Genomic DNA, 13,028 nt, shown 5'->3' on the forward strand with positions numbered 1-13,028 from the left:
GAGTGATCCCACTGTGACTACACATTTAGCATGTGCTAAAAGTGTCAGTCTGCATTTTTATCCGGAGGCTTTGTGAAGCTTGGGCAACTACATCCCTATGCCCAGCCACCTTTTTCCACTTCACCCTCGAAAGTCTTAGCCTCCCGTGCATGGACTAGGAGATAGAGGGTGCGTTCCTATATGTGACTTTGCGTCCTCCACTTGTGCTTGTGGCTTCGTACCAGGAAATAATACGTCGTGATGACTTCACTGACAACAGCATTATATCTCAATGTCTTGCAAAAGTTCAGTTGTAAAGTCATGTTCACATTTGCAAACTGGATGGTGAATGAAGAATAGTCCCCCAGAAAATGTTGTCGCTAGGCTGACAGTGGGGAAACTTAATTGTTTTCTCCACGGAGGTGGGGCATCAGCAAAAGGTGAGGCCACAAGCACAGGTGAGGCCACAAGTGAAGGACGCCAGGTCGAATATTGGAATGCACACAGAGTGAGGCCTCCTCCAGCCATCTTTTTCGGGTTAATGCCAGGCATACTGGGTCCACTCCAGCAACCTCAGCGCACAGATGTATTTCAACATGAATTTCAACATGCTCAGACCTTTGAGTGTGATGTGTGAGGATACAATTTGTATTATAAACAGAGAACAGAGAACCATGCTGAGGAGAGAGAGAGCCATGGCAACTGTATTGCTAGGGTCCAGTACTTGGGTATTTTGTCTAAAAAACACGTTATGCCGTTTATCTATTCTACCGCTACTTCATCCATTCCTTGCACTAATATGGCTTTTAGGCCGACCAGAACGGAGCCGGTGTCGGTGCTTGCACCAGTTACGTTCGGCACTAAAGTGTTTGTCTGCGAACCGTCAGTGTTCATACCAGAGATGGGACCAAGTCACTAATTTGCAAGTCGCAAGTAAGTCTCAAGTCTTTCCAATCAAGTCCGAGTCAAGTCACAAGTTACGACACATTTGACCAAGTCAAGTCCAAGTCCAAGTCGTGCCAAAGCTAAGTCAAGTCCAAGTCCAAGTCTTATTTTTTCCAAGTCCTTAACAAGTCACCTTGTATTATATGTGCAATATTGACAATTACTTTTGGTAATAAATGTATTACCTCTCCACACTGCTTTGCATATCCCCCTTCGCCAGTCATGTCCCTAATGAAAATCGACCATGGTATACCATAATTTCAGTTTTTTGAGCATGGTTCGGCATTGGTTTTTGGTTTGACTATGTTTAAGCATAACTTGAACCATGGTTTTACTCTAAAAACTAACCATGGTTTTACCACGGTTTATAATTATTCATTAACCCTCTGAGGTCCGAGTGCCCTTCAGAGGGCAATTTGTCTCCAAAAACAAATCTGTAACTCTGTGGGGCCAGCTACATGGGAACGATTTTCTATGCCAGTGACAACGTTCCCCTGGGCTAACCATATGAAACCCACCAGAAACGTGGCACAAAACGAGTTTTTTGAATAATGGGTTCCAGAGTGCGAAAATCGAGTAACGCAGGCCTTTGCGTTGCCATTGTTACAGGCGAAACGGATTTGTTTACATCTGCGTCACAGCCACATGGCCAAAAACAGTGAGGTATCTTCACAGTGATCACTAGCTTTGCGCACAACATTAAGTCCATGCACAATGGCATCATCAGACAACTGTTTGTGTGGACTGTGGAGACTCTTTCATTTCTACCACGTCAATATTTTACGTTTCAAACTGCCCAGTGTGGGTCACTCGTGTTCAAAATCTTTAAAAAAAAAAAACCTGACTAACACGAAGCAAAGCTTCATATTATCTTTTAACTGCGCACCCAAACAGTTATCAGCAATGCATATTATGTATATGTCACTAGTTGAAACAGGCGTAATGGGCAGAAAGAGAAGGAGAAGCGGTGAGCGCGCAGCAGCCTCCAGAGGAGGGAGAAATACCTGCCCGGTTTTGGTATTCAACAACACCTTAGTTTAAACTTCTCAAATTAAAAAAGCAGCATAAAGTGTAGAACACAATCAACAGATGCCTAAATGGCAATGATTCGCTACTCTAGTCACTCCACAAGCTACACAAGGTGCCACATGCGCAAAGCTGGTAGCCTATTTTTCCACGTAGCACTCACTTCAGCATAATGAAAAATAACAACTATGCGATGCTGGTTTTGAAAATAAGTCGGTTAGCAGCAAATGCTAGTACACATGTTGGGATAAGAAATTCCTTTAGTAACTTGACATGCTACTCCTGCATACAAAACATCATACTTAACTAATGAAAGGAGTAAATACATCAGACTTACAACTTCGTGAGGGCCAACCAGTTATGTAGACTGTAAACTCCCTGGTGATTGTTCTAATGTCTTCCAAAATATTCCAGAAGTTGCAGCATGCATGCTTATTCTTGTAAGAGCAACTCACGAAGCATGGTGCTAAGCAGCATGATTCAGTACAGTCTGTTGTTGTATCTAACTTGTCTCTGTGGCATATAGTAATGTTCAATTATGCAGCTTGCACATTCTGATATTCTGAACCTGCTATGTACGCGCTTGCGGAGAGTAAAGCGCATAATAAAACCGTCTTTCGCTTTTTACAAAGGGGGGAAATGACGCTATTTTTTGTTAAAGGTGGGATAGGAGATGTTTTTCTGGCACATATTTTACCATATCATCTGAAAAACTCCTCATGACGCCATAGCACCCATTGAAATAGAGTGTTTGGAAAAAAAACGAAATCTTTTGGTCCAGTGTAGAGGGCGTAGTCAGAAGAAAACGGCAACCAATAGAAGTAATACTCATCATCACTTCTATTGGTTTCTGACACGTCCATCAACCGCCAGCACTCACCCCTCCTCCCTGCGCGTTCACCGACTCGTGAACTTGACCGACCCCGCCCCCATCATTCATGCACACGCGACAAGGCTCATCATCACTCGGCTAGTAGCAAGGTAACGAGAGTTAGCAGCAGGCTGAGCTACTTGGAAACTTTGGTGGCTTTTGCAGAGCTACAGGAAGAACTTTGGCTTTTGGAACACTAGAACCATGTCAGGATAACATACTCCCTTGGATTATCATCGGACTCGCAAGACCAGACTCCAACACGGGCTGAAAATTTGAAATGGGACCTGACCATTGAGAGTAAATAGAATGGAGGCCAAAATTCTATTTCATTGTTGAAGCCAAGTTGGAGCCAAGGTTGGACCCAAAAAGACCAAAAAATGGCCAAATCCCATTCATTCCTATGAGAGACATAAAACCCTGTATCTCCCTTAAATGCCACTCCAGGGAGATCATTTTTCGCTCAACTAGTAGGTCCCCTTGCTCTTCAACTTACCAGGATGGTGATTTTTTTGTGGTGATGTTTTATTTTAGAGAGATATTAAAAGTTAAATTGACCAATGAGCATCAGAACATGGTTTGATTGACCGTTAGAAGTCTTGTTGTTGTCCAATCAGCACCTGCGTTTGGCGTTGCTAAGGTGGAATGTAAGTTGGAATGTTCCCAAATCTGGCTTCAAAGCGTTGAATGGCAAATAGCGTTGATTTGGCGTCCATTCTATTTACTGTCAATGGACCAGACACTCTTGGACACAGATGTCGGCTACGGCAGCGGCTTCAAATACGCTTTGGTGACCATATTTCTAATCGAGAGGTGAGATAATATATTTGTCTGTATAATATTTTGTGAATTGGTTTAGGACACAGTGGTGTCTTTTTTTTAAGCAAGTATCCATTGAGAGGGGTCAGAGGATTAGCTCAAGCTCCAACATATCTAGCTGCTACTTTGCTTAACATAGCTGCTACCTCGATCGCTTTATTTTTTTGTGTTTTCCCCCCTGTGGCATTTATTCTGTGCACATGAACACGTTTTCAGAATTGCTATGTGTAACTCAGACGGTTACTCTTGTGTGTTTTGCTGCTAGTTGTGCGAACGAGCCAGACAAACCAGCTGGGAGGAGGACGGAAGCACCCCTTCTCCATCCGCGTTCAGTTGCTTACGGATCCACCCCGTAGTAAGTAACCTACCATGTTTATGCACACATTACTTTGACCAGCAAAGCCCATGTCTTTCTAGTGGTTTACAAAAATATATCGTTTGCATGTTTTGCTTTGGTACGTCTCTGTTGTATGACTCTGGTAATAGTAGCAAGCACAAGCACAACCTGTTCGCCGCTCCAGCATTGCAAAATAGATTGCCTTGGGTTTTCAAATGTTTACATGATTGTGGGTGTAATGTTGTTAACTCGCTGATGTCGTTTTTGAGAAGACGGTAGTTTTGCATTTGATAAATACCACCTAATGACCATGACGGCTACACGGCAGATCTTTATTGTGATGGCTACACTGAATGATCATATGGAGATGCCGGTACATTATTTGTTTTAACCTGGTTATTTGAAATGTTCTGCTTTGTCCATTCCAATGTGTGGTGTCTTCCATAGCTGTTCCTTGCTCCCGTTTCACAACATATCAAGGCTGCCAAGTAAATGAAGAATGAATCACCGCACACTGGTAGTTTATTTTATTCATGTTTGTGGGTGTAATTTCGTCCAGTTGCAGATACTACTATCCTTTTTGGAATGATCTGCCTTTGAAAAACAATGGTTCTATCTGACAAAAGCGAACAGATCCTGTAGTTGTAATTGATACACTAAATTATGATATTCCTATGTGTGCGCGCGCACGCGCCAAGTTTTCAATTCAACACACTGGGACACTTTTCAGTCTTTGAGGTTGCTGGAATCAACACAGGATACCTCCATGCACCTTATCAGAACACATGTTTTTGTTTACTTGTCCCCTTTGTGTATTGCTGCTAATCTTTCTCTTTCTAGGTTCTGTTGGTTGCATGCAGATTGTGCCAGATGATTTATCTGTCTATGGTCTAAGCATGGGCTCTGTGCTAATATGCAATTTGTGCTCTTTTTTCCCTCAGGTCAACAGCCGACAGAGTCCTTCCACAACCACATACTTATGCCAGTAAAAGCCACAGCTTTTCTCCTCCAATCCAAGAAGCCTGGACTGCAGTCACCATCTCAACACACCAACCAAGAGAAAGGCGGATGGCTCAATTCAGTATGTAGTTCTGCAAATATTCTCAAAGGTCTTCACAGCCCCCCATGGTGCAGAATGCATTTACATTTATTTGTGTAAGGTCAAAACAATGCTGATTACAGAACATAACTAGGGCCATGAATGAAATTTGAGGTAGCAGCCAGCCATCACCTGATGGTGAGAGGTGGTCCTAAGATCATAGAGAAGCAGGTTGAAATCCCATCCTTACCTCTCCCTACCTACACCTCCATCCACAGCTGAAGTGCACTTGAGCAAGGCACACAAGTCCACTTAGGTCCTGGGACTGTAGCCAACACCCTGTAAAACCCTGCTGTGTAATTTGATGTAATGAAGCCCTAATATAGTCTAACACATTGCTTGTTACAGATATGGAAAATTGCACAATAAAAGTTCCAGGACAAGAAGGCTGCATACTGTGAACGTCAACCTTCAGGGCACCGTCCTGCGCAGAAGACTTTCTACCCTAAGAGGGATGGCTGACCGCAGACACTCACAACCAGGTGAGCCCAGATAAAGGAGTTATTTTTGGTGTCCCTGTCCCAACAACCCAGGTTACTTACATTTAAAATGTCACTGGAGCTACTGTCAGATATGTGATTTCTAATTCTGTTTATCTTTTTACAGCACAGACGCCTCCAACCTCAAACTAGGCCCTTCACAGTTGCTGCACTTACCCACCTTCCCAGAGTTTTTGTGTGGTAATGACAACTGTAAATATAGTATAAAGTAATGTATCTAGTGTCATGTGTAATACATTGTTTAAATTGTCCATTGTCCATTGCTTCCATTTCAATGACAGTAAATATTGGTGGACACAATTTGACTGTGTGGCTTTTTTTAATTCATTCTCTGACTGAAAATGCATGGTTACATAATTTATATATTCCACAAGACCACAATCAGAAGAACATTTGACAGGTTGCATTTATTTTCTATGTATGAAAAAAACAATGGTAACAAGACAAACGTGGTTCCAAACCAAAAAGGTGAGATGTACAGATGAATGCTCCTACAGATAATGAAAAATAATAAAAGTCTGCACACTGCCGGTTTGTGTGTTTTATACCGTACTCTGTATAAAACTTTTATATTGCTCTAGTGGAGCAGGGTAACCCTGGCTTATCCTGGGTATTGTACTGTGTATTACAACGTCAGCCCTGTTGAAGTGCCCCATACTGTCTGTAGGCTGCATGCCTGAAGAGACCGTTTCTCTCACCTGGTCCTACATCAGCCCAAAGTCTTATCAAAACTGAGAACACCACAGCATTTCCTTTCAATGTTCATGGGCATCTCCTTACAGATTGCGCAGAGGCGCCAGGTTGGTTGTGCTACTGGGCTGTGACTGAGGACCAGATGTCATGTGCCAGGTCGAACATCAAACTGGGGTCACGGGTCAGGGCACGCTGCAGTAACCGATGGGATTGCTTCAAATTCAATGATTGAATCAAGGCCTGCAAAGCAATAAATACATTTTATGTAGTGCATTTTCTATTTGATGATGGGGACTAAATAACTCTATTGACAATAAGACCAATATGGACATAAGCAATCATTATTGTGTATATAAAGATGTGCCAATTGTATGCATACAACGTTTTCAGTCAATTTCTTACAAACTGGTGTTGTGCCAGGGGTTACACAGATGTATGAAGTAGATGGGCTTTTATGGATGTACTTGAACTACCACTGGTGTTGTGTACCTACAACCATGTAATATCACACTACTAGGAGTAGAAATATTGTAATGGTTATCACAACAGGTGTACTCGTGTTGCGATATAGAGTACATCCGTTGTGATAACATCCATTACAATACTTACACATCTGGAGGAATACAGCAGGACAATGTTATTGAGGGATGAATGTACATCCTTACAGTTAGCAGGGCGTCAATTCTGTTGGAGTCTCCCTAATACCCCCGACCTCTGCTGCGTCTATCTTCCTCCTCCTCCATCTCTGGCCATCGGTCCTACTGGGCTGTTAGGTCGTTATGATTGTGATGGGCCAGGAAAGTCAGAGCTGGAGCTCTCGTGGTCGTGGAAGGTCTAAAGCATATGAAAATATCGTCAGCCAAAACAATTTCATTAGCGTTGATCAATTCGGTTGTTTTTCTTTACTCCCTCTGTCCCTGTGTCTGCGCGTGCGACAACCCAAGTGAAATCTGAAGTCATAGCCTAAAACACTACGGATTGTGGTGTCGGGTATATATAAATAGGCTACAATAGTAAAATGTATACTGCGGTACACATCTGTCAAAATAAATCCATGTGTCAGTACTGTAGCTACTGGCTAGAACTACTGTCTAGGGATGACAGTATAGCATCTGTCATCAGTGTTAGGAAGTTAGAATGAGATATCTAAGTAACACGTATCAAGTCAAGTTCAATAACTAATCTAGTATACATCTACTGTCATCAATATTTCTTGAAATGGCAACCATGACGGCCTGTGCGTTTATTGTGATGTTGAACATTCTTACCGTAGCCGGAGACAGTGCCATGGCTGGAAGTTAGCTTGGCTAGTTGCTTTGTCGTGGTTTCTAGCCCGCCCCCCCCCGCCTCGTGAGCTCTCGTGGGTTCCCGGGATAATCCGAACACTTGACACACTGCATGCGCGTTCATGTGTTTTGAAGGCGTGGCTTTGAGGGGAGGGCTGAAGGGAGAGGCGGGCTGTGTATTTTCAAAAATATAGCTCACAGGAACCGTTTTTCAAAGATCTCCAACCCTACCTTTAAACTATCCGTCGCTTAAAATGGACATAACTTCGGAATGGGAGAGGCTAGACATGTATCGTTTTTAGTAATAAAAAGCTAAGATCTTCAGCTTTTAAACAAGCCATGGCATATGTCTGTAGATCGAAAACAAAATTCGCTGGATCTGTTAAAAAAATGTGAAACTTTCTGGCACTGTCAGAGACTGGTGGACTCCCTGCATGACAGGTCATTTGCATGATAAGAGTGGGCGATCACGGCCATTAGCGAATACTTTTGTTCTCAACAACTTCACATAAAGAAATGTGTATTCTGAAGCAAGCCTGTCGTTGTCATTAGGACATGATCTTTTACTGAAACATGCTGTATGGTTGCAACTTTATTGCAACTCGGATTCAAAAAAACCCGCGTTGCGGTGTCATCTGGCTGAGGCTTCAGTGAGTTTTTGTCATTGAAACATATAAGTCACACCATTAGAAACCTCAGACCTTCCAGGTTCCATATATATATATATATATATGAAATGAAAATACTTGAAAATGTCAGGGTGGTGCAAGCAGCCTAAAATGCATTTAGACCTCAGAGGGTTAAATTACACTTAACTGTTTATCCAGCGCACACATTGGTGACAGTCCTTGAAGCGATGTGGGGTTAGGTGCCTTCCTCAAGGGCACTTCAGTCATGGATGGAGGTGTAGGGAGCGGTGACTCTAAGGGTGGGATTCAAACCTGCAACTCTGTGATCTTCAGTCCAACTCCATTACCATTAACCATTACACCACGACTGCAAACAAGCTTTCATGTTTTTTGGGTGACCATGCAACCCACATTTGACCATGTTTTTTTAGCATGGTTTGTGACTATGGTTAAAGGTAAATCTTTTAGTCTTTCATTCTTTCATGCATTTTTTTCACACACAAATGTAAAAAAATAATATATTCATTGACTTGGAACGCTATTGCAAGTCATTGCAAGCTAAAACTGTCAAGTCGAGTCAAGTCTCGAGTCAATAGCGTACAAGTCGAGTCAAGTCACAAGTCATTCCTAATATTGGCAAGTCAAGTCTCAAGTCGAGTCATTTGTGACTCAAGTCACAAGTCAGTCCAAGTCACAAGTCACAAGTCCACATCTCTGGTTCATACCGGGCTCTGATTTTTTTCCGCACGTGACTGTGTTACCCGGATGAACCTGCTGCGAACCAACTTTCCAGTTCACGAATGCAAATATCTGTGGCGTGAACATGACGGCTGGTTCGCGATTAGGTGCGGCAACGGGCTCCAGCACAGTTCTCAGTCGGCCTGAATGCACTATAAGTGGCTTCAAATAAGTATTGACCTGTAATCATCATTATTATTTGTACACTTGCATGGACATGTCGTCATATTTATTCACCCAGTTAGTAAAGATCGCAGAGGGCTGGCTATGTAACATGTCTCAATAACATTTGTCTTATTTCTTGTCAGGAAGTAGTCCCAAGTCACATCGTAACTGAAACACTTGAAATATTAAGTGCTAATATCATGAGAGACACAAACACACATCAGACAAATAAGCATGTTTCCATGAACTCTTTTTCAGTCTGGTTGCCATTTAGCTTGGCTGTGTTGTCTAGCATGAGCTGAAAACATACATGTACCTACTGTATATTATTCATTGTACTTTCTGTCGTTGTGCATTGTGTACACTAACGCAAACACCTTCTTCGGCAGCCAAACTATCTCCATCTTTGTTTTATAGATTTCTAAATCGATACACCAACTTGCAGAGAACCCGAGACATGTGAGTCGTGGGATATGTGTGGGCGTACACAGTACGTAGATTTTACAGTGTTCATTCAACACTTTGTCACATTCAACACATATATTCCTGGTCCTAAGAGTAGCATTAACACTGCAACATTCACTGTGTGCTGTGTGATGGTTTATCTTCGCCATTAGCTTATGTCTAAGAACCAGCGGGCCAAAAAAGGAGCACTTCCATGAATAATAGACACGGTGCACACAGCCGTTTTCAGCCAAAAGTACACAGTAAATTCGCCAGTGTTAATTTTGCAGTGTTAAGGCTTATTAACACTATTGGAGTAATTCCAACACCAAATGGAGTGAGATGCTCTCCAGTGTCAGTGACAAATGAAGTTGTTAAATTGTGTGGAGTTAGAAGTACTCCAGAGAGCCCCCGCCTCCTCGAGGTGATGGAGTTTGTCTGCGCCATTGTATGCCCTAGTAACAGAGAACGTAAAGAGAACGTTTGACTTTTGGTTCTCTAAAGGTTGGGGTTATTACCAAACCAAAATCTACCACCTAGAAATGTTCCCTTTGGTTACAGTAAAAACCAAGCAATTCCTCCAGATTTAATCATTTACACAATCTTTTTTTATTATTCCATTTCATTCATTTAACTCAACTTGGTTGGGTTGATCTAAGGTTTGGCTGTGCACACAACATCACACAAAAGATGTGTTGAGTGAAAGAAATAACTTGAGCACTTGTTACACCTTTGCCGGTAACAAGCAGGCCCCTCACAACCAATCTGTCCGTCAGCGCCTGGCCAAACCTAATTACTTAGGGCTGGTATATCATGACTCAATTGCTTGCACCTGAAAAACTCCTAATCAATCTGGTCACATGGTACTCTTGAGCCTGTATATAAACCTGGACTGTCACAGTGCTTTAAATATTTGCCTGCCTGCTGGCTGGTCAGTATGGCACAGCATAGCGCTTGTTTACCTGCTTTGCAAGCAAGCTAAAGGCGCTTTTGGCTTATGGCATTTGTTAGCTACATCTTGTGCCTTGCTTTGTGAGCTAGTCAGTAACAGCACATGTTACATTGTTTGCTCCATTGTGCACTTGATGTTTGCAAGCAAGCTAAAGGCGCTTTTGGCTTATGGCATTTGTTAGCTACATCTTGTGCCTTGCTTTGTGAGCTAGTCAGTAACAGCACATGTTACATTGCTTGCTCCATTGTGCACTTGAAGTAGATGGTATGGTTATATTTTAAACTTCATTAAGGAAAATATTTTGTATTAGTCCCCACTAGATTGTGTTCATACATGCTCAGCTGAAATTTCTCTCACATTGTGGTGCAGTACAGCATAGACTGATATGTCAAATATAGACATTTTACATATTTTCAGCAACTTCAAACATTATCTTAAGAGAGCAGTGTGGCAAACTGATGCCAGGCGCAGGGTGTTTCAGTCATGGTGGAGGATGGGAGGTGCTTAATTACTCTTTAGTAGGGTGCTCCCCGAAACTGCTTTACTCTTTATAGTGTTAGCTTAACACTATAAATCTAACACCAGTGTTTAACACTGATCTGGAGCAGGACCAAATAGACACTAGAACAGTGTTAATTTTAACTCTTTAAGTGTTATTTTAACACTACACAATTTACTGTGTAGAAGAATCGCACTGTAGGCTACCAGAGGGAAATGTAAGGGACATGGACATGAGGGTTTCATTAAGTAGGCCTAATCTGATGAGGATGAGGATGGAGATACTTGTACGTTTGATGATATCTGCAAAGACACAAAGACAATGTTCACTTCCATTTGAACACTATAGGCCTAAAGCTTGTTTTCATGTGCACATGATGTTGTCGCTCTTGTGAAGTGAAATTGAACATGCAATTCTTTGCACGTCTACCATGACAGTAATGGAACATAAAAACTTATCACAGAAAAAAGTTTTGCTTTTTATTTTTATCCTTTGTATTTTTTTATATAATTGAACATGACACTATCATTAATCAAAACAATCATGGTACTACAAAACCTTGACATTGTACAGAATTAATGACGGTTACCCAGATTCAAGACTTCATTGACATCACCCATCTCATTAAATACTAATATCTTGCATGATTACAATGTAAGCTGACATCAAAAAAAGTATGCCACAGTTGGTCTCAAATCAAATCAAAACAGCAGAACAAAAGTTTAGAAGTGGCAGAAGGAAGGTCGCTTTCATCTAGTCCTTCTTAAGTCTCCCCTGGCTCTACTTCACCACAAAACATCCTGTCCAAACACAGACTGAAGAGAAAGAGATAAGTCTACCTGCCAGAAAGCAGGCCATTCTCCCCTCTATCACATTATAGATTTCCTCATCAGAAAATAATGTAGAATAAACTCAGTAATTCAGTTGAATGGGAAACACACTATTTACCAAGAAAAGCCTACTGAATTTGCTACGCTAGGAGTGTTGGCCAGGCAATAGGTATTGGCATGTTCTTTGAAGTGGCTTCACTTTGAATAATTGGCTATAGTCGTTTCTCCCCCAACCTTACTCTACTTCTGGTTCTTCTGTATTGAAGATGACATTATGCGAAATGCTCCTGAGCAGATCTGGCTGTATGTGGCACAGCTTAGGAGAAGCTCCAACATCTCCATAGCAGCAATATTCATGAAAGCTGCACATAAAGGCTCGGTTGTGCCATGTCTGAGACTTGACAGTGCTAGTAGGGAAGAGGGGAGTTTTGAAGCTGCCGCTGTGGTAAGCTTAAAGGTGAAGTGTGTACCGTAGGATGGTGGCCAAAGTAGGTATGATGCTCATTGCAACTGTGCTGCCTATTCCCAAATATGATCTTTTCATGAATAAGTAATAAACTAATATTAACTAGTATAACAAAATTATAAGTACGTTTTACAGCTGAAAATGACTATTACTGGAAACTAAAAGTGGAGGACATGGAAAAGATGTATGAAAAGTGTAATCTCACCAGTCATGATAAATACTTAGAATTTGATTATGACGGTAAATATTCATGAAAAGGGCAATATTTATGAATGAGCAGCATGAATTCAGAAAATAAACTACTAAAATATTACATACTGTACCTTTAAGGTAAAGAGACAAAACAGAAAAACACATCTCGTGCTCTTGTGGATTTTCCAAATGTTGTGAGGAAATACCACTGAGCTGTGTATGTGTGTTTATGAACATTTCAGGCAGCATTTCCCACTTAAAATAGTGAGTAGTACCTTTGTTGTGTTTTTCTAAATACCTCACTTATATTTATATTACAGGGGAGAGAAACCTATGACAGTCGTTCCTCGAGCAGAAGTGTTTGTATTTCTGAACATTTGAGGCAGTAGTTCCCAACAGTCTAAAAGAAAACATATGGTTATAAAAAGTACGGTATGTTAATGCATACTACTGATATCTTACTGTTATACTTGTGACAGTTACCAGAAGTACAGTATGCATCAAGACAACTGATTCGTTGCTGTTGGAGTGCAAGAAACCTACAGTATGATGAAACAA

At 41.5% G+C, this 13,028-nt stretch overlaps 2 long non-coding RNA genes across 4 annotated transcripts; one reads left to right on the forward strand and one right to left on the reverse strand.

Moving 5' to 3' along the window:
- Positions 1 to 3,559: 3,559 nt before the first annotated feature.
- Positions 3,560 to 5,856, forward strand: LOC134459336 (uncharacterized). Of its 3 annotated transcripts, XR_010036836.1 has the most exons (5): positions 3,560 to 3,634; positions 3,906 to 3,995; positions 4,919 to 5,058; positions 5,425 to 5,558; positions 5,683 to 5,856. It is a non-coding gene; the product is annotated as an uncharacterized LOC134459336 (long non-coding RNA). The 3 variants fall into 3 exon arrangements; XR_010036835.1 differs by having other exon boundaries at positions 3,569 to 3,995; XR_010036837.1 differs by lacking the exons at positions 3,560 to 3,634; positions 3,906 to 3,995 and adding an exon at positions 4,034 to 4,494.
- A 108-nt stretch (positions 5,857 to 5,964) lies between these two features.
- LOC134459338 (uncharacterized) lies at positions 5,965 to 7,780 on the reverse strand. The gene is made up of 3 exons (XR_010036838.1): positions 7,538 to 7,780; positions 6,935 to 7,103; positions 5,965 to 6,509 (listed from the first exon to the last, which is right to left on the reverse strand). It is a non-coding gene; the product is annotated as an uncharacterized LOC134459338 (long non-coding RNA).
- Positions 7,781 to 13,028: the final 5,248 nt, after the last annotated feature.

This window comes from Engraulis encrasicolus, chromosome 12 (genome assembly GCF_034702125.1).
Source record: "Engraulis encrasicolus isolate BLACKSEA-1 chromosome 12, IST_EnEncr_1.0, whole genome shotgun sequence".
NCBI lineage: Eukaryota > Metazoa > Chordata > Actinopteri > Clupeiformes > Engraulidae > Engraulis > Engraulis encrasicolus.